The sequence below is a fragment of the Cupressus sempervirens genome, chromosome 5, assembly GCF_028749045.1.
Source record: "Cupressus sempervirens isolate cs-2001-9-10 chromosome 5, ASM2874904v1, whole genome shotgun sequence".
Lineage (NCBI taxonomy): Eukaryota > Viridiplantae > Streptophyta > Pinopsida > Cupressales > Cupressaceae > Cupressus > Cupressus sempervirens.
This window is the reverse complement of record NC_143122.1, coordinates 947,804,247-947,824,561: the sequence shown is the minus strand read 5'-3', so window position 1 is coordinate 947,824,561 and position 20,315 is coordinate 947,804,247. Positions and strand designations below refer to the sequence as shown.

The following is a 20,315-nucleotide window of genomic DNA, read 5'->3' as shown; positions in this document are numbered from 1 at the left end:
TCATTATCTATAATATCAAGTTGGAGAGAAATAATAGAATTTTTTTGAAAACATTTTCGTCACTTTTTGGGGTCATTTGTAGGGTTGAACATTCCATTTTAGAAGTAGTCATGAATTATATTCTTAATATTAATATAAATAATCTAAGCACTTTGTTCAAGATTCTTGTTCTTTATTAGAATGCATTCCCTCAAAAGATTGCATATCAAAAAAATGAAACTCTCAAGCTCATGATCGAGGCATTTTGTCTCATCCCTCATCTAGGAGAAACCTATGTTTAACTAGTATTGGTGTTCTCATTAGGGATTGTTCAAAAAAGGTTATTAAAGTAGTTTGTAAGAATATTATAATGTGTTTCAAAAATGTTGTTGAAATGGAGGTTTTGAGCATGGGGATCTTGACTTCCTTTCCATTAAACATTGATAATATTGTTATTGAGGAATATTCAATAATGATTTATTGTGCACTAAAAAATAAAAGAACAAATAATTGGATGCTTAGATATAATTTGGAGAGGATTATAATAATTATCCAAGCCCCATATCATTATGTGATTAAACATTGGTAACTTGCAATTAATATGATTGGTGAATATTTTTAGCAAGCAAAGATATTGAGCATAACATTCTCCTATGATATGTATCAAAGAAATTCTTACCTTTCCTCCTATAATTTATTGTTTTGATGTATATACTTCTTTTCACATTATTTTTTCAAACTTATCTAGTTGACAATGATGTGGGGGTGCTTCATGTCATAAGTTGCCTAAATTTCTATTTTTATGCAATTATATTTCTTACTCGTGTAGTCTATATAGGATTATTTTTTATATTGGAAATTTCTTGTGATATGGATATAATTTGAAAAATAGTTACATTTCACATGCTCAAACAATTGATTTTATTGCTAGGGTGAGCAATGTTTCTTCCCCTTTCTGATATCATCTTCTATGGTATGTGGTATCATTCTTTTGTTAAATATTTAATTTAGCCCTTTTGTGCCAATATACATAACAACTTCATTACTACATATCTTATTTGTCCTATTTTAAATTGACATCATTAAGGCCTTTGTTCTTAATTAGAAAATAGAGGGATGCAGATTACCTTTCTCCCTTTTTGGGATATGTGATGGTTTTATAATCTTTATTTATACTCCCACTTAATCTTTTTTTTTTTTTAATGACGAGGCTTAGTTTCGCTCAATTTTGATACAAGAAAAATTGGTATGACCATGTTTGTAATATTATTGTGGTTTACTTTAAATTAGAACAAAGGAATAGTTAAATTTTACTTGCATAGGCTATTAGTATTTGATTAGAGTGAGGAAAATAGATGGACCTCTCTCTAAGTTGATCTTCAGTGGTCTATATGTGCACTTTTTATCAAAAATGATATAGTGGTATCTTTCTTTTGAGATATTCTAAATAGTAAATGGTAAGATCATATTTTTAATATTAATGTGTTGGTCATAACATGGGAACTTTCGCATTCTATTTGTTTATTCTTATGAGTTGTTTATATATCTATAATAATTTACCATTTTCCCTCATGCTAACATATTATGATTGTGAATTTCTGTCTAACAAATGTGTCTATATTCATGTGTGTGTGACTTCTTTAATAGTTATCATGATTGATTTTTAGTGATCCGATGGTACTTCACTTAGCTCTTGTTTTATGAAATTATTTCTTAGGTGTACATATAGCTTGTCTCTCTACCTAATACTATAAACCCCTCTTTCTATTATGGTCCCACCTCATTTTCTAATTCTTTTGAGTGCATTATATTTGTTGGGTTGCTAGTAAGCTTAGTTTTCCTTGCAATACTTTTTATTCCTTATATTATTTTTATTTCAACTAACTTTTTGTATTTCTTAACTCTATAAAGATGGTATTTATCTTTATCTTTGAGTTATATTTCTCATTAGTTGTGTTTTTTATTTATTGCATAATAGTGCTTCCTTTTCCAATTTCTTACCATTGAGTACTAAATTTAGCTTCACAAATGGCAGGAAATAGTAAGTTCTTGTGATTTGATTCCAAAAAAGTCTTGGTTTGGTTTTTAACATTGTATAATCCATGATAAAACTAAACATTCTATCAAAACTCTTTTCATTTTGAAATGATTCTTGATTTCTCACTGTCATAATAGACTTAACCCTTGATGTTGATTTTCTTTTTGCAAAGTCAAAATCTATGATGATGATCTTCTTATGATTATACTCCAATATCACAAGTTTGATAATAGTTTTCTCCTTATTTTTGGAATTGTACATTAGAAAACATATTATGGTTAGAGATGGCTTTTAGGATGATGGTTTGAATACCATCACTCGAAATTTCATGTGAGTGATATAGCTCATAGATGTACATGTGATTAATTTTGCACTTGATTTTTTTTAATAGTTAACACTCTTATGCTTCATTTTATCACTACATAAAGAATGAAGTTACTCCTATCCCTCATCTATAGAGGATGAAGTATTATTAGGAGGACACCCTTCCTCTTCATGTAGATGTTTATTCTTATTATTCTTGAGAGAAGATGCTCAAGGTGGCCTGATTAGACGAGAATAATGTCTTTTGATTTGAAAAGAAGAGATCATGAAATGACGTAGTGAAAGGTTGAGTTAAGATGTGGCAAGTATTATGGAAATACAATGGGCACTTGATAAGTTAGTCCTTGACAAGATATTATGTTGTTGACTCAATACGTGAGGTATCGAAGATAGTTATACAAAGCTAAGAGTTGAAACAAGTCAAAAGGATACACTTGACTAAGTATCAGTATTGCATAGTCAATGAAGGAGCAATAGTAGAATATTAAAGAACTTATATAGAAGCTGAGTGAAATAGTTCAAGCCAAGTGTTAGTTATTGATAGGGTTCATAGGGTTCATGGGATCTTTAAGTTTACGAGAGTTAAGTCTATAGCATATAACATAAAACAAACCCTAATGTCATGAGGAAACTAAAATAGCAGCAGAATCCGGTGAGCCAATTTTCGCCGTACATCAGCACAGTTTTCTTGAAATCATGAATGGTATTGGTTTTCTTTTCTTGAAAACAAGACTGGTATGGAGAATCAAATTAATGGGTTTTTGTTTATGTGTAGGAAAACCATGGAGGAATTCCAGCAAGAAATCTACAAACTTGCAGGGAGACTGCTGGAGATAATAAGCTTGAACTTGGGGCTGGAGAAGAGTTATATAAAGGAAGCATTTACAGGAGGAGAGAAGCCATTCTTTGGCACAAAAGTGAGTCACCATCCGCCATGCTCAAGACTAGATCTGATAGATGGCCTGCGAGCTCACACAGATGCAGGTGGCCACATTCTTCTCTTCCAAGATGATGAGGTCCCTGGGCTCCAAGTGCTCAGTGAGGGAGAATGGATTGATGTGGAGCCCCTGCCTTACTCCATAGTCATAGACATCAGAGACCAGTTGGAAGTTGTGAGTGGACGGAAATACAAGAGTGCATGGCATCGCATTCTTCCTACCAAAGATAGAAACCGGCTATCGGTGGCATCCTTCTATAATCCGTCTCTCAATGCACTCCTCTATCCTGTTGCTTCTCTTGCCCTAGAAGAGAACACCCAAACCATGGTTGAAGATAATGGAGGAGAGCAAGTTTCTGCATTCGATCCAAAGTTCTGTTTTGGGGATTATATGAATGTTTACAACCAGCAGAAATTTGATGCCAAAGAGCCATGATTTGAAGCCATGCGAGCACTTTCTGAACAAGCATGTTAAACTGACAATATTCCATCTAGGGGTGTGCAAATTCACGAGACTTATATTTCTCTTAATTATGTGAGTATAGTAGAATGCTCTAGTATATATTTGATACGCACTGAAATACCATAGACGGTATTTTAATTTACGGGTACATATAGCGAGAATCTTTGTACTAGTTGTTGGTTTCAGTTTGTGACCGACTGTTATAGTATGGTAAAAGTATAATGTACGTTTATACTGGTTTTCTTAAATGGTTTTTTGTCTGCAAACTTGCTTTCCCAATGAATGGTTCATTTTGTGTGCGTATGTAATTGAATTGTCATGACTCTCCATTTCTTTTGCTGTTCCCTTTGTCTAAAGTGGAATTTTTGTCGATTGCTTGCATTTGTAGGAATCATTAAAATTGTATGGATAAGTTTTGGATGACCTCTTTTCAAATGCAGTAATGATGAATGGTTAATGTCTCAAAGGTGGACCAGATCGAGATATTCAAGGCGTTTTGGAAGTTCTATGTCACTTCATCTTTATTTATGAACTCTACTCTTTTGTTGAGGTAGTTTTGATTAATTTGTACAAGAGCAGGCATATTGCAGTTACTGCATGAAGGTTTTGCTTTTGTGCTTGCGATGAAAAGGCCTTGCTTTTATTATGGGGTCTTTCCATGCCTATGATGCAAGGACGAACTCTCCCAATTTTAATTTTCTATTTGTGTGAGAAATATAAATCAAAATCATTCACAACCTTAAACCAAAAGAAAATTTGGTCGGCACTCACAATTGCCGAGTGACAGTTTTGCTCGGTAAACACTAAGAAACCGAGTGGCAGGAGAGTTTACCGAGTGAGCTCGATAAATGAAGAACAAACAACTCGGTAGTCAAAGGATGCCAAGTGAGCTCTGTAGTGTGGATGCCGAGTGAACTCGATAGCCATAGTAGGGTGGTGCTTGGTAGATGAAGATACCGAGTGAACTCGGTAGACATAGTAGAGATAAAACCTTTAACAAGACTTAACCGAGTGAAGACTTATAATGTGAATAAATTTCACCATTAAAACTAGAGAGCCAGAACTTGAAGCTTTCAAATAAACTTTTTAAATGCAAGGAATAGAAGAAAAAAATAATGGATTCAAGTATGTTTGCTTGCTTTCTATTCAACTTGGATTAAATAATTACAAAATCTGGCAGCATTTGGCTTCAACCAAAAAACCCTAAAGTAACCTTAGAACTTCAAATTGGAAAACTTTCAACTTTAAACTTCAAACTTACAGCTCTAATGGCTGCATACTACAATGCCTGGAGCAATCACTACTTCAATAGGTCGAATTAAATAACAAACTACGAACTTATAAGATGACACAAAGAAGCACGTGCAACTGTAGTATGAAATAAACTTCTTTCTTCCCTGCAACAAACTAAATCTGTTGATCACTTTCTTTGCTACTTCTCTCTGCTCTGTAACTTCTCTCTGATGTGCTTAAACACTAAACACTCTACTCTATGTGTTTTCTCTGTTCTACTGAATGCACACACCACGAATGAATGAATCAAAAACATAACTTTTGTCATATTTTCCCCCTCTTTTTAGATTTCAAAATTTCGCCTACCACATTCATGTTTATGACTATTCTATAATCCGTCAGGGGTGGTAGGTGGGTGTTTGGCTCTATGGAGAAATGACCAACTGCAACTAATATTCCAACACTCCCCCTTTGTCCCGAGCCAAACAAACAAGGATCACTACTGATCCACATCAACTACACCAAGACACTTTCTTAGGTGTACAAAAGTTCCAATCCCTAATGGCTTGGTAAAAATGTCTGCTAGCTACTGCTCAGACTTACAAAATTCTACTTTGATATCTCCATTCTCCACCAACTCTCTGATGAAGTGATATCTGATCTCTATATGTTTGCTTCTCCCATGAAGATTGGATTCTTGGACAATGCAATTGATGAGATGTTGTCACAATAAATTTTGGTTCCATCCTCTTGCCTTTCATTCAAATCTATCAAGATCCTCCTTGACCAAATAGCTTGACATGTTGTTGCATTTGCTGCTATATATTCATCCTCTACTGTAGACTGAGCAACAATAGATTGCTTCTTTGATGCCCATAAAATTATACCCGATCTCATATGAAACATGTATCCAAAAGTGCTCTTCCTATCATCTATGCTTCCAGCCCAATCACTATCTATATAACCCACCAACTTGAAATTATTTATTACAGTATACAAAATTCCAAATCCCTTAGTACTTTTCACATATCTTAGGATCCTCTTTCCCGCTTGCCAATGAGAATCCTTTGGTGTTTCCATAAATCTAGAAATCAGACTTATTGCATGCATTAGGTTTGGCTAAGTTGCAGTTAAGTACATTAAACTTCCAACCATACTCTTGTATAGTGTTGGATCAACTCTCTTGCTAGAGTCTTCTTTGCTCAACTTCAGACGTACTATTGTTGGTGTGGGGGCTACCTTACGTTCTGCATTTTAAATCTCTCTAAGATCTGCCTTGCATACTCTTCTTGAGAGATGAAGATGCCATCATGCATTTGGTTTACTTCTATGCCTAAAAATTACTTCAAGAGACCTAGGTCTATCATCTCAAATTCATTTTTCACGACCTCTTTGAACTCACCAATTAGAGCCTTGTTATTTTTAGTAAAAATCAAATCATCTACATACAAGACAACAATCAACACATTTCCATTTGATTCCTTTATGTAGAGAGTAGGCTCACCATTGCTTTTGCTAAAGCCATTGCTCATCAAATATGAGTCAATCCTACTGTACCATGCCCTTGGAGCTTGCTTGAGCCCATAAAGAGCTCTTTTCAATCTATATACTTTGTGTTTTTCACCGGAAACTTCATAACCAGGTGGCTGCTCTACATATACTTTTTCCTTGAATACACCATTTAAGAAGGAAAACTTCACATCCATTTGGTATACCTTCCATTTATACTGAGTTGCAACTGCTCTGATAGCACGCACGGTTTCCATTCTTGCAACCAGGGCATATGTCTCATCATAATCCTTGCCATACAATTCTTTGTAGCCCTTGACTACCAGCCTTGCCTTATGCCTATCAATCTTGCCTTTAGCATTGCATTTGGTCTTATAGACCCATTTCACTCCAATCATTTGCCTCTTGGGAGACAATTCAGTTAGCTTCCATGTCTCATTCTTTTCTATAGCATCTATCTCCTCATCCATGGCCTTACACTATTTCTTCTCCTTAATAGCTTCTTCAAAATATATTGGATCACTATGAGAAAATAATCCAAAAATAACACTCATCATAATCTTCATACCGTTCATCTTGGTATATCTCCCTAAGACTCTTGGTCTTTCTTGGTAACAGGGAGGCGAGTGTGGGATCAGAATCTTCACTGCTACTACTTGGCATTGACACTCAGTCATGCCTAGAGGAGCTTAGCAATGACCAAGGCTATTTTCCTTTTCTTCTATCTACTCCTTCTTCTTGATGTTCATTAACATCTTCTTCACTCATAATTGGCATTTTACTTGATGTGCTAGGTGACTCATCAGTTTGTCCATACCAAGACTGATTTTTTAAAAATTCCACATCTCTTGAGAGAATAATCTTGTTGTTCAATGGGTTGTACAATTTGTATGCCTTTGATTCTAAACTGTACCCTATGAAGATGCACTTCACACCTTTGTCATCCAATTTATTCCTTTGCTCTTTAGGTACCTGTGCATATGCAACACATCCAAACACCCTTAAGTGTTCAACTATCCATCTTCTTCGTGACCATGCTTCCATTGGAATTCTATCATGGATTGCCTTTTTATGACACCTATTAATAAGGTAAACTATTGTTGCCATAGCCTCCCCCCAAAATTCAGTTGGGAGACCTTTCTCTTCCATCATGCTCCTTGCCATTTCAACAATTGTCATGTTCTTTCTTTTAGCTACTCTATTTTTCTATGGTGTATAACTGGCTTTGAGCTATTCCTTTATGCAATGTTTCCTTCAAAAATTTACAAAAGAATTGGAGGTATACTCCCCTCCTCTATTTGATCTTAGGACCTTGATATAGTGTCCACATTCTCTTTCAGCCTGGGCTTTAAATTCTACAAATGTATCAAATGCTTCAGATTTATTCTTTAAGAAATACACCCATGTCCTATGACTAAAATCATCAATAAATGTTATAAAATAAATACTCCCCCCAATGGAAGTAACTTGCATAGGATCGACTAGGTTAGTATGCACTAACTCTAATGGATATCTAGCCCTCCTAAAAATTTTAGAATTAAAGGGAAGCCTATGTTGCTTACCCAAAATACAAGCCTCACACTTGTCACATGAATTTCCTATGGGTGGAAAACTTTCTACCATTCTTTTCTTTGACAATAAATTTAAACCAGCATAGCCTAGATGACCATACCTGAGGTGCCATAGTCGTGAGGGGCCTTCAATCACACTCCTTAGAGTTGATTGTGTGGGAGGTGCAACACCAACTTGAGATGAAAAACATGTCTCTATGCTCAAAGGAAACATTCTATTCTTTGTCATTTGAACTGCTGCAAGTAGGTTCTTACTCCCACCTTTTTCATGAATGACACACATGTCATTCTCCATCATCACTTTGTATCCATTTTGAATGAGCTGACAAATACTCATCAAATTGTGCTTCATACTAGGGAAAAAACACACATTTTGTATTTCCTTCTTCTCACCTTTCTTGGTGTAGACCATAATAGATCCTTTGCCCACAATTGGTAGGGTTCCATTGTTACCCATTTTAATCTCAGATTTGAAACTCTTATCAATGAATAAAAAAAGGTTTCATTACCATTAATGTGGTCGCTACAACCACTATCGAGGTACCAAACCTCAAGACTTCCTTCTTCACCAACATTACACATGATGAAGGCAGTGGCATTGTTGCCACTTCTCATTTTCACATCAACCACATTTGCTTGTCCTGACTGATCATTTTGCTTCTTCCAACATTCATTTGCATAATGCTTATATTTATGAAAGTGGTAGCATTCTACATTACTCTTATTTGAGTTGTAGTTTTTCTTACCTTCTCTTGAAGTATTTTGTGAGCTACTTGCTCCATCTGATCTTCTTGAGCTTTCTACTGCAACATTTATTTGTCCTCCATTTTTTTGGCCTCTACCTCTAGAGCTTCTGCCTGAGCCATTCCTTCCTTTCCCCCTTCCTGTTGGATTTGACTAAGCCTTTCATGCTTGCTCCTGGGAAGAAGAAGACGTGGATCTATTGATCCTATGCTCATGGGTTTGAAGAGTACAAATCAACTCATCCATTGTCAAAATAGTGAGGTCTTTTGCCTCTTCTATGGTCATGACCAAATTGTCATATTTATGAGGTAAACTCTTCAATATCTTTTCTACTATTCTCTGCTCTTATAATCTTCTCCATTTAACTTTAGTTGATTAATCACATTGGAGGTCCTTGAACTAAATTCTACAATTGATTCATTTTCTTTCATCTGAAGGTTCTCAAACCACCTCCTTATATTCTGTAGCTTTACTATATAGACTTTATTAGTCCCCTTGAAGTTTGTCTCAAGGATATCCCAAGATTCCTTTGCATAATTTTCTACTGCAATCTTTGGGAATATAGTCTCTGTCATTGCTACTTCAATCAAACTTAATGCCTTTGCATCCTTTCTCCTTGACTCTTTCAAATGAGTCTTTTGTGCATTTGTGAGGGTAGCATACTGAGCTAGGTTTGTCACATCATTGAACCCATTAACTACAAACTCCCACAAATCATTAGCAACCATTATGGCTTTTATTTTCTTTGACCATGTATAATAATTTTTGTCCATTGAAGGCTGGTGGTTGGTGCCATATCTTTCTTGCATCTCCTGCCATGTCAAAAATCCCAAGAAAAATTGCCCTAACTCACTTTGGATGTGGGGCCTCAAAGCTCTCATACCATGTGAGAAATATAAATTAAAATCATTCACAACCCTAAACCAAAAAAAAATTTCTCGGCACTCACAATCATCGAGTGACAATTTTTTTCGGTAAACACTAAGAAACCGAGTGGCATGAGAGTTTACTGAGTGAGCTCGGTAAATGAAGAACAAACAACTTGGTAGCCAAAGGATGTCGAGTGAGCTTGGTAGTGTGGATGCGGAGTGAACTTGGTAGCCATAGTAGGGTGGTGCTAGGTAGATGAAGATACCGAGTGAACTCGGTAGACATAGTAGAGATAAAACCTTTAACAAGACTTAATCGAGTGAAGACTTATAACATGAATAACTTTCACCATTAAAATCAGAGAGCCAAAACTTGAAGCTTTCAAATAAAATTTTCAAATGCAAGGAATAGAAGAAAAAAAAACAATGGATTCAAGTATGCCTACTTACTTTCTATTCAACTTAGATTAAATCATTAAAAAATTTGAGAGCATTCAGCTTCAACCAGAAAACCCTAAAGTAACCCTAGAACTTCAAACTTATAGCTCTAATGGCTGCATACTACAATGCCTGGAGCAATCACTACTTCAACAGGACGAATCAAACAACAAACTATGAACTTATAGGACGACACAAAGAAGCACATGCAACTATTGTCACGAAATAAACTTCCTCTATCCCTGCAAAAAATTGAATCTGCTGATCACTTTCTTTGCAACTTCTCTTTGCTCTGCAACTTCTCTCTGATGTGCAAAAACACTGAACACTCTACTCTTTATGTTTTTGTAAGAATTTGTCTTAGGCCAGAATTCACCCAAGAACAAAAGAACTCAACAATAGCACACAATAGACCAAAATAGGTAGAGTATGATAAGAATGATGATATTCATTCAATAATTGGATACAACCAACATATTCTGAGTACACTAGGAGTGCCTGAATATAAAGGCCTCAGGAGAGCTTCTAGAATGCCTAGAAGTTAGCACCATGACATGTCATACAACTAGGCACATGTCCACCAGATATGGATTATCCTCCATTAAGCACGGGATTAAGTGCGATGATGTGAGGATAAGACTACAATGGTGTAGCACGAAAATCAGTGGAGTAGACAACATGTGCTAAATGAGGAGTGTGGAAAACTGTGTTGTCACCATGACAACAAGTGAATGATGCATACTCCTGTGTTGTAGACACCATGTGCCTAATTAGAGTTGCGTAACTCAATGAGAGCTCACAAACTCCTAAGTGTCTCACCTAAAATAATAATAAAATAATGCAAAATAATTAAATAATGCATTAACCTAAGTAAAACTTAAGTAAGTGTAATAAGTAAATACTTATTTACACCAACACCCCCCCTTAAGTGCAAGTTAGGGGAATGCCCTTAAGCTTACGCAATCTAGGATGAAATGCAAGATGGGTCCCAGCTACTAGGCCATGTTAGGTACCCATGTATATAATGATATGCAATCTCTCATAAAGCGGGGAAAGAGGGAAAACCTCATGGGAAAAACCCTCCCCCAAAAAGAGAGATAGATAGGATGCATGAATGGATGGAGTAATCAAAACCCCCCCATTATGAAATACATCCAATATATACATAAGAGAATGATGAGAAGAGGTAGAGAGACAGAATGGGCTCCCCCCCCCAAAGAAGAATGTCGAACAGTGAATGCTCCAATGAAGAAGCTGATCCAAGACTGCAGAATGGTGTTCCTCCCCTTAGGAAGAAAACATGCCAAGGGTACAAATGAGATGCTTCCGCTATGTGTGGAAAGAATCCCATGGATAAGTGATGTCTCTGAAACCTGCTCAACTGGCTGAAGAACCTGTCCTAAAGAATTGTTTGTCCCTGCAACTGATGAAGAACCCTACTGCAACTGCTGATCATAAGTATCCACATTCACTTCAACCTGTAAGGATTGATCATGTAGAGAATGAACAAGAGAGTCTGAAACTCCCATGACAACTAAAGAAGGTAATTCTGCATTAAGAAGAAGAGGCAGATCATGAATACTGTCTCCCAAATCTGTCACTGAACCTGTATCTGGAAGACTGAATGTACCCTGTTGTTTTGGACCGATCACTGTGGCGATGTATGCATGTGAACTGAACTGAGGAAGTGACCGCTCACTGTATCTGTCGACAGAACTCCACATATCTGAAGCTGTTGAAGAACTATCACTGGTGTCACTATTAGTATCCACACGGTATGATGTGCGAAGAGGAGTAGAGGACAAGCTCGGAGAACTTTCCTCAAAATGTACATCCTTCTCCACAAAAATCTAATGTGTCTCAGGATCAAGAAGTCTATATGCCTTCATACTGTCTTCATAACCAATGAAAGTAAAAGGCCGAGATTTCTGTGCCTTGTAACCCCTGGAAGATCTGTTTTCCCATGCAGGACAACCGAAGACTCTGTAGTGTGTCACAATAGGTTTTCTACCACACCATGCCTCAAAAGGAGTTTTTCCATCTAAGGCTGGATGAGGAGAACAATTAAGAATGTGAGTGGCACTTGAGATTGCTTTGACTTCTAATGATGGATCTAGAGACTTGGCATGAATCATGCAACTTGCCATAGACTTAAGAGTTCAGATCCTCAAAGCTGCAACATCTGTCTTATGCGAATTGAATGCTGAAGGAATCTGAAGATCAATGCCCTCATGTCTGCAAAAATCCTTAAGTCTTTTGTTCACATCCATGTTTCCATTGTCCATGCAGAGTAGTTTGATGGCCTTTCTGGATTGTCGTTCTACATGAGCCTTGAAGTCTAAAAATGCATCCAAAACTTCACCCTTACTATGCAGAAAGTAGACCCAAGTGAACCTTGAAAAGTCATCAACTAAGGTAAGTATGTAGCGACCCTGGCTGAATGCAAAATGACCTGCTAATACCATGTGAACCATTTGAAGAACACTTGATGCTCTAGAAGACTTCCCTCTTTGTAACTTCCCCTCTGGATGCAGATCCACTAAATCTGATGAACACTTACCCTTAGAAAAGTTGATTTGAGGTAGACCTTTGACCATTTGGTATGTGCAAAGTTGCTGAAGATAGCAATAGTCAAGATGACCATACCACTCATGCCATAATTGCATGTTCGAATGTGATTGTGATAAAAAGGCCTTGGAAGGAGTCTTGGATGCAAAATGCAAGAAAGAGTACAACCTCTTGTGATCATTCACTTTCCCTACTGCAACCAAGGAATTATCTTTAAGACTGTGCACTTGAACTGAGTCAGGAAGGAACTCAACTCTATGTCCATCTCCGAGGTGTGTAATTTGGTAGATTGAAAGGAGATTTGAACTTAGGTTTGGAACATAGAGAACCTCTTGAAACTCTCCATTTTCCATTTCCACATTTCCTTTTCCTTCAACTTCCATTTTTCTATCATTCCCCATGAAGATTTGTGGTACCCTTGAGCTATTCAATGAAGAAAAATCCCCCTATGAAGAACCCATATGATATGAGGTAGCTGAGTCAAATATCCATTCCTTCGAAGAGTTTGCATTTGCCATGAGTGCTTGCCCTTTGTTCTTTGATTCTGAAGAAGATCCCTTCTCCTTGTAAGAATTAGGCAATGGAACATTATGTTTCTTCATGATGTTGGTCAATTCATCAATCTTTTTAAGATAGAAATCATGCTCTTCATGACCCTTTTTCTTGCAATAAGCACACTTCTTCTTCTCCTTATTATTGTTGTCCCCTTTCTTGTTGGAATTCGAGGACTTACCTTGTTGATTGGATTGAGGTGTTATCTTTTCTGCATCCTCAGATTTGCTCTTCCATTTCTTCTTACCCTTTCCGTTGTTTGAAGATTGTCCAGCTGAATGTTCAGAACCCTCATTGGCCACCAATGCTTTGGTCTGAGGTGATTTGAGAATTCCCATTGTTTTCAACTTCTTTTCTTCATCATCCAATAGTTTAGCATATTCATCAAAAGTTACTTTCTTGTAGGCAGACCCTAAGGTAGTCTTTGAGGTGTTAAAAGAAGATACAAATGTGGAATATTCGGATGGCAGCTTGTTGTGAATAAGATAGATCAGTCTCTCATCTTTGATAGAATTCCCACAATTAGTAAGCTTTGTCCTTAATTCATTCACCTTGATGATGAAGTCTTGTATGGAGTCATACGACTTAGGATCTAAGGAAACTAGCTCATCTTCTATTTTAAACACATCTTCTTCAGACACTTTACCATAAAGGCTTTCGAGGGTATCCCAAGCTTCCTTGGATGTAATACATTTTATGATTTGATACATAATCTTATCATCTACCCCCAAACATATATCACCTAGGGCTTTCCTATCCATGGCTACCCATTCAAAAATTTCACTTGTTGATACATTATCACCTGCTGGTTTAGGAAGAGTACCATCTACATATTGTGAAACTCCATTATGCATTAAGTGATAACAACATTTTTATAGACCACATAGCATAGTTATGAGGAGTTAACTTAGGAAACTTAAAGTTGCCCATGATGCAGAAAAATGAAAGAAATTTGCAGAAAAGAGAGAACACAACACCAAGAATAACCCCCCTTTTCACTAAATCAAGAAACCCCCCCAAAATAGATGCTTTGGGCACTTTATCAGTAGTGCGATTACAATGGGCCACTTGCCAAGTAGGCCATTTTGGACTTTTGATTTTTCTTGTTACAACTTCTCAATAGAGTATAAATCTAAAACTTTACAATGTGCTACAATACTGAAGCATTACAAAGCAAAGAAAGGCCCTATTCTGAAAGTGACAATTTTGTCCATACAACACTACAATCTGATGCCAGACCTGAAAAGTAGACAAAAAAATATGCACTTTCAAAAAAAATAGAACCTGTTTTCGACTCCAGATGTGCCCGTACGGAGCAGTTGAAGTTGCAAAATGCAGGATTATTCAGGTACAGTCGACAAAAAATGAAAATTCTGAAAAATCCATGCACTAGAACCAAAAAATAGCTGCACCACTAAAACATTTAGAAAATTTTACCCAATTTCAAAAAAAATGGCACCTGATTTGGAGTTTGGATGTGCAAGTTATGGCCTCTTGAAGTCGGACTGCCAAAACCAAAATCAATTTGGTGAGGGGTTGCACCAGCAAAACCTAGGGTTGAATTCGATGGTCATACGGCCATCGCTGCAGTTATAAAATGGCCTATGATGATGACCAAACGGGCGTCAATTTTTAGGTCATCAAAATGATGACGTCAGCAGAAAACTGGCCCACTGGCTGACGTGGCTACTAACTTGGAGTTTTGTACTGTACGGATCGTACGGAAAAATCCATGTGGATTGCTTCCATGGATCTGAGTTGGCAGATGAATCGGCACTGACTGTATGCTGACACAGCTGCTGATTTGGATCTTGTGATTGGTAGGGGCTCCACGTGTCGTGCGCGGATTAGTTCTCGGGGTATGTGCTGTCACAGAGGGATGTCATAGTAGACCTGCCGGAATGTGCTACAGTGGTTGTCGGAGGTTACTGCGTTGTTGGAAACTGGCAAAAAGCGTCGTCGTTGTGCAGAGTCTTCAAACGAAGACAAGTCTGGATGTTTGTGTTCGCCGGTGTGAGGGTGTTGCCAGTTGGAGGTTCATTTGTGCCCCGTTTGAGAACTCTGGGTTTGAATCTGCCAGAAATGTATAGACTGTCGGTGGTGTCGCAGGTGCGGCCCGCTTAGATCAATTAAGCCTTGCGTAAATTAATTCAAAAATCCACCACCAATATATATCGCCGAGCCGGGGTGTCACTGCCCGGTTTGGCAAAAAAAAATTTTTGTTTCTGACTAAACAATTAATTGGGCAATAAATTCGAAATTTTTTTTTCGAAAAAGACCCAATATTGGAGAGAAAAAAATTATATCAGATCTGAAAATTAATAATCAGATCAAAGAAACAATCATACCCGATTTGCAAATCGGTGCCTTCGGGTGCCGATTTGCAAAAAATTTGCCTCACGATCAACTTTCATCCAAGATAGGCGAATTTATAGTCAATCTTCACCGATTCAGCACTCTGAACGCAACGGAGAGGTCAGATTTGGCTGTAGATGCTCCCAATTTTTGCGGATCCTCCGAAATTGATGTGCTAAAGCATGAAAGGTCTCAAACAGCTAGGTGATGAGAATTCTCCTCAACTCTGATACAATGTAAGAATTTGGCTTAGGCCAGAATTCACGCAAGAACAAAAGAACTCAACAATAGCACACAGTAGACAAAAATAGGCAGAGTATGATAAGAATGATGATATTCATTCAATAATTGGATACAACCAACATATTCTGAGTACACTAGGAGTGCCTGAATATAAAGGCCTCAGGAGAGCTTCTAGAATGTCTAGAAGTTAGCACCATGACATGTCATACAACCAGGCACATGTCCACTAGATATGGATTATCCTCCATTAAGCACGGGATTAAGTGCGATGATGTGAGGATAAGACTACAATGGTGTAGCACGAAAATCAGTGGAGTAGACAACATGTGCTAAATGAGGAGTGTGGAAAACTGTGTTGTCACCATGACAACAAGTGAATGATGCATACTCCTTTGTTGTAGACACCATGTGCCTAGTTAGAGTTGTGTAACTCAATGAGATTTCACAAACTCCTAAGTGTCTCACCTAAAATAATAATAAAATAATGCAAAATAATTAAATAATGCATTAACCTAAGTAAAACTTAAGTAAGTGTAATAAGTAAATACTTATTTACACCAACAGTTTTCTCTATTCTGTTGAACGCACACACCATGAATGAATAAATAAAAAACATACCTTTTTTCATATTTTCCCCCCTCTTTTTAGATTTCAAAATTTCACCTATTGCATTCATGTTTATGACTATTCTACAATCCATCACGGGTGGTAGGAGGGTGTTTGGCTCTAGGGAGAAACGACCAACAGTAATTAATATTCCAACAATTTGGTGTGATAATTTTGGTTCTATTATTGGTGTGAAGACTTTGGTTGGGTTTATATAATGTAGTGGTTCCTTGGTGCTCTTTGGATATAGGCATCTACACGTGGTAGGGTTCTATAGAAGACTAGAGGTGTATTTCTTATTTTTTAAAGGATCTTATGGGAGAATGTTCTTTTGATCATCTATATTAAATATAATAATAATATATTTGATAATTATTTTTATTAACAAGTTGTTTGAATAAGTGGAGATTCTTTTATGTTGTGATATTAATCTTGACATTGTAACAAATAGAACTCTTTGTTTTTATTACATATGTTTCAGTTTATATGTTTTATTGATTTTAGAGTCTCCATGGTTTTTTTCTAGACAATTACACAAGTTAACATATGCAAAAAAACGGTATATGGAGATTACTTTGGTTATAAATACTTTTAATTTTTTGATTTTGTCTAAAATGCTTGAGAAACAAATATTTTTTAAGTGAGAATGTTACTTTCATAATCATGTTAGCCTTTCACTAAATCTTAACATATTATGAGGTTTACTCTTGTTAAATGGATCATAAGATCTAAAAGCTTTGTTCAAGTTCATCTTCTTCATTTTACAATAGATCTTTAGGGACTTCAAATATTTATGTTGATATCCCTCCAATTCTTTGAGCTCTTTTGATTGCATTTTTGGAAAGAAGTTTTATGCACATCTTTGTGGAAATTGAGATTAACAATGGTTCTTTTGGGCCCATTTGGTTGCTAGAATAGGAAAAGAAAATTAAGAATACATATTATATTTTCCATTTGGTTCATAAATTAAAATAGGGAATATGAATATATATTCCCATTTTGCCTCTAATATGAGTTTATACCCATTCCAAAAAATAGTTCTTATTGGAATAGTCATTCCTATTCCTAATATGCATTCATGTTCTCCATTCCTATGCCTGCAACCAAATGGGTCCTTGATTCTACAGAAGTAAGAATTGAGTTTAGAATTTTGATGATGAGATTATTTCTTTTAGATGTCATGCCTTCAAAGATGTTAAGAAACCTTAGTTAAAGACAAAACTATTTATTATCCATTTATTGCTGAAAGTACCTATGAATAACATTGATAAAAGATATATATATTTGGCTCATGTACAAGGGGAAAAATTAATGGATTTAGTCTAGAAACATCTCATGATAAAGTAAAGATTGACCTATGTTAGAGATCCAACTTTCGTCAGACCAATTTTATACATATGTGGCATTGACTATACACCACAAAATCTACATGTGCCAAGATCGATTTTGCTGAAACAAGTTAGGCCAAACATTTGAATTGAGTAAATATAAGAAATATATTTTAGATCAATCAAATTGAATACATATTTATATAAGGAGTTTTTGCTGAAACAAAATTGCTTATGCAACATCAAATTTCTATAGAATCGCAAACCTTTAGACTTCTATAACCAATTTTCACATGGAAAATCATGTTTTTGAAAAAACTAATAATACCCTCTTGGGGAGCTTTGAGGCAAATTCATGTTCATATAGATTTAATGAAATTTTGACTAGATCTAATGTATTATAATAGAAATATATTTTAATATTTAAACATTCAACAAGAAGTTCATCTGGGAAAAGGAAAAAATGCTACATGATATCAAAAAAAATTTAAAAACCTCTGTACTATACTAAAAAAGAGCCCTCTTCAAGAATGTCTAGTTTTTTACTTAATTGACATAGTTTTGATAGGGGAAGTTGCTATAGGAGAAAAAAATTGGCATGCAAGTCCAACTTTAAATAGTTACAATGCACAAAGTATGCACAAAGAGTCTTCTTCAAGAATATCTAATTTTTTACATAATTGGGATAGATTTGATAAAGAAAGTGCTATAGGGGATAATAAGATAAGATAAATTTATTGACATCCAAAAAGAGACCAACCAGGATCTAAGGGACTAGATAAAAAAATTTATCTGCAAGTCCAACTTTGAATAGTTATAATGCACAAGTATACATTGTAGATCATTTTTTCTTTCTTTTTGCACTAGCTATGTATGTAATCTATTTGTTTTTTTTAATGGATGAAAAAATACTTATGTGTATATAGTTTTGTGGTGAGAATTAGACTGTTTCATTTGTATTTTTTTTCAACAACTCAAAGATTGGAATATTTTTTATGTCAAAATGTATTATAATTTTTAAGAAAAACTAAAAAATAATAGATATAAACTATATCCATCTCTACACACTTCATCAATTTACATTATCTTGAAATTTCAATAAGAGATATCACTTTTAATTTGTTATGGAAGTTTAATAGTTCTGATGTTGTTAGCTTTTCTTTTATAAAAATGTGACAGATTTTGTACTTTTACCCAAAGAACCTATCACATGGAAGAAGGGACATCAAGCATAATAAGTGTTGAGTATTCTATGTAGGACAATGTAGGATTTTTTCTTCTAGGTGACCTTTCATACTTAAGTGGTATAACATAATTTCAATCTCCATCTTCATATTGCTTCTATTGTTAGTTGGAATTTGCAAAAGTCTTTGGTGACAACTAAATTAAAAAAAATGTGATTTTTATTTTTATCAAATGGAAATCAATCACTAAATCAAATGTAGTTTATATTTCTACTCCCACTCCTCACTTCTACTCCCCATGTCCCTACGATTTATGTTTCATTTGTGCACACTAAACACCAAAATATCACCTCCTCCTTCATGCTTCAAAAAATTAAGATGGAGAGGATATTAGCATTACTATGTGTGACACTATGGTCAAAGAAGGTAAAAGAAGATCCCTGTAGAAGAGGAAGAACTTGAAGCATGACAATCCCAAGGAAAAGGAGTACATAATTAACTTGGACTCTATTGATAGTGGGAGGAATAAGAAACCCACTAAGACACATAAAAGGAAATCTCATAGAGGGAAGTATATATATGATGATGAGGAGAATATTATTCTAGAGTCCTCGAAAGAGGGGTTATTGTAGTCTTAAGGATACCCATCTAAGTACCATGCCCTCCCATGTTTCTACACCCTAAAAATTGAAACCTACACCCTGAAGGTTACCAATGTTGGGGATGAAAAAGAGGGACCTTGATATCATCACCCGTCGTACTCGTCAACATGATAAATACATGAATTATACCAAAAGAGATGGGAATAACTTGTAGGTGGATCTTGGAATTGGTGTTCAAGGTTGTACTGAGGAGAATGTTGTGGTTAATGAGAGCACCAAGAGGCTCATGAGGAGACAACCTAGACCAAATATTTGATGAGGTTATCAATTTTAGTGTCAAAATTATGCACTTGAGAGCCGCCACCCTCCATCTCCTTCATGTTGAGAAGGACAAGTTTGGTGCATATGTTGGTGTGGATACTATGAGTTTCTTGTATTGGTTCCTAGCAGATGACTAGTTCTATGTGGTTCTGGAAAGACCTAACAAAGATACGAAGGAGAGGTAGCTCTCTATGGTTTCAATTCTTTTTTGTTATGTTTAGTTACCTACATATTGCTCAGGTGGGTTTTGTCTATAGTTATGCTGTTTTTTTGTTTTTTTGTTTCTAGGCCAGCCCCCATTTTTGGCAAACTCTTAATATAAAAAAATGTAGTTAATTCTTGTTTTCTTAAAAAGGGCACTTTTTTTTCAATCTTGTTACAAAAATAAAATATGAAGATCAAATATTTTTCTTGAGCTACACTAAACATACAATTTTTCAATAATGTATAT

General features: G+C 35.8%; 1 pseudogene; it reads left to right on the top strand.

The window, feature by feature from the left end:
- Positions 1–3,078: 3,078 nt before the first annotated feature.
- On the top strand, positions 3,079–15,315 carry LOC149559091 (1-aminocyclopropane-1-carboxylate oxidase pseudogene; annotated as a pseudogene).
- Positions 15,316–20,315: the final 5,000 nt, after the last annotated feature.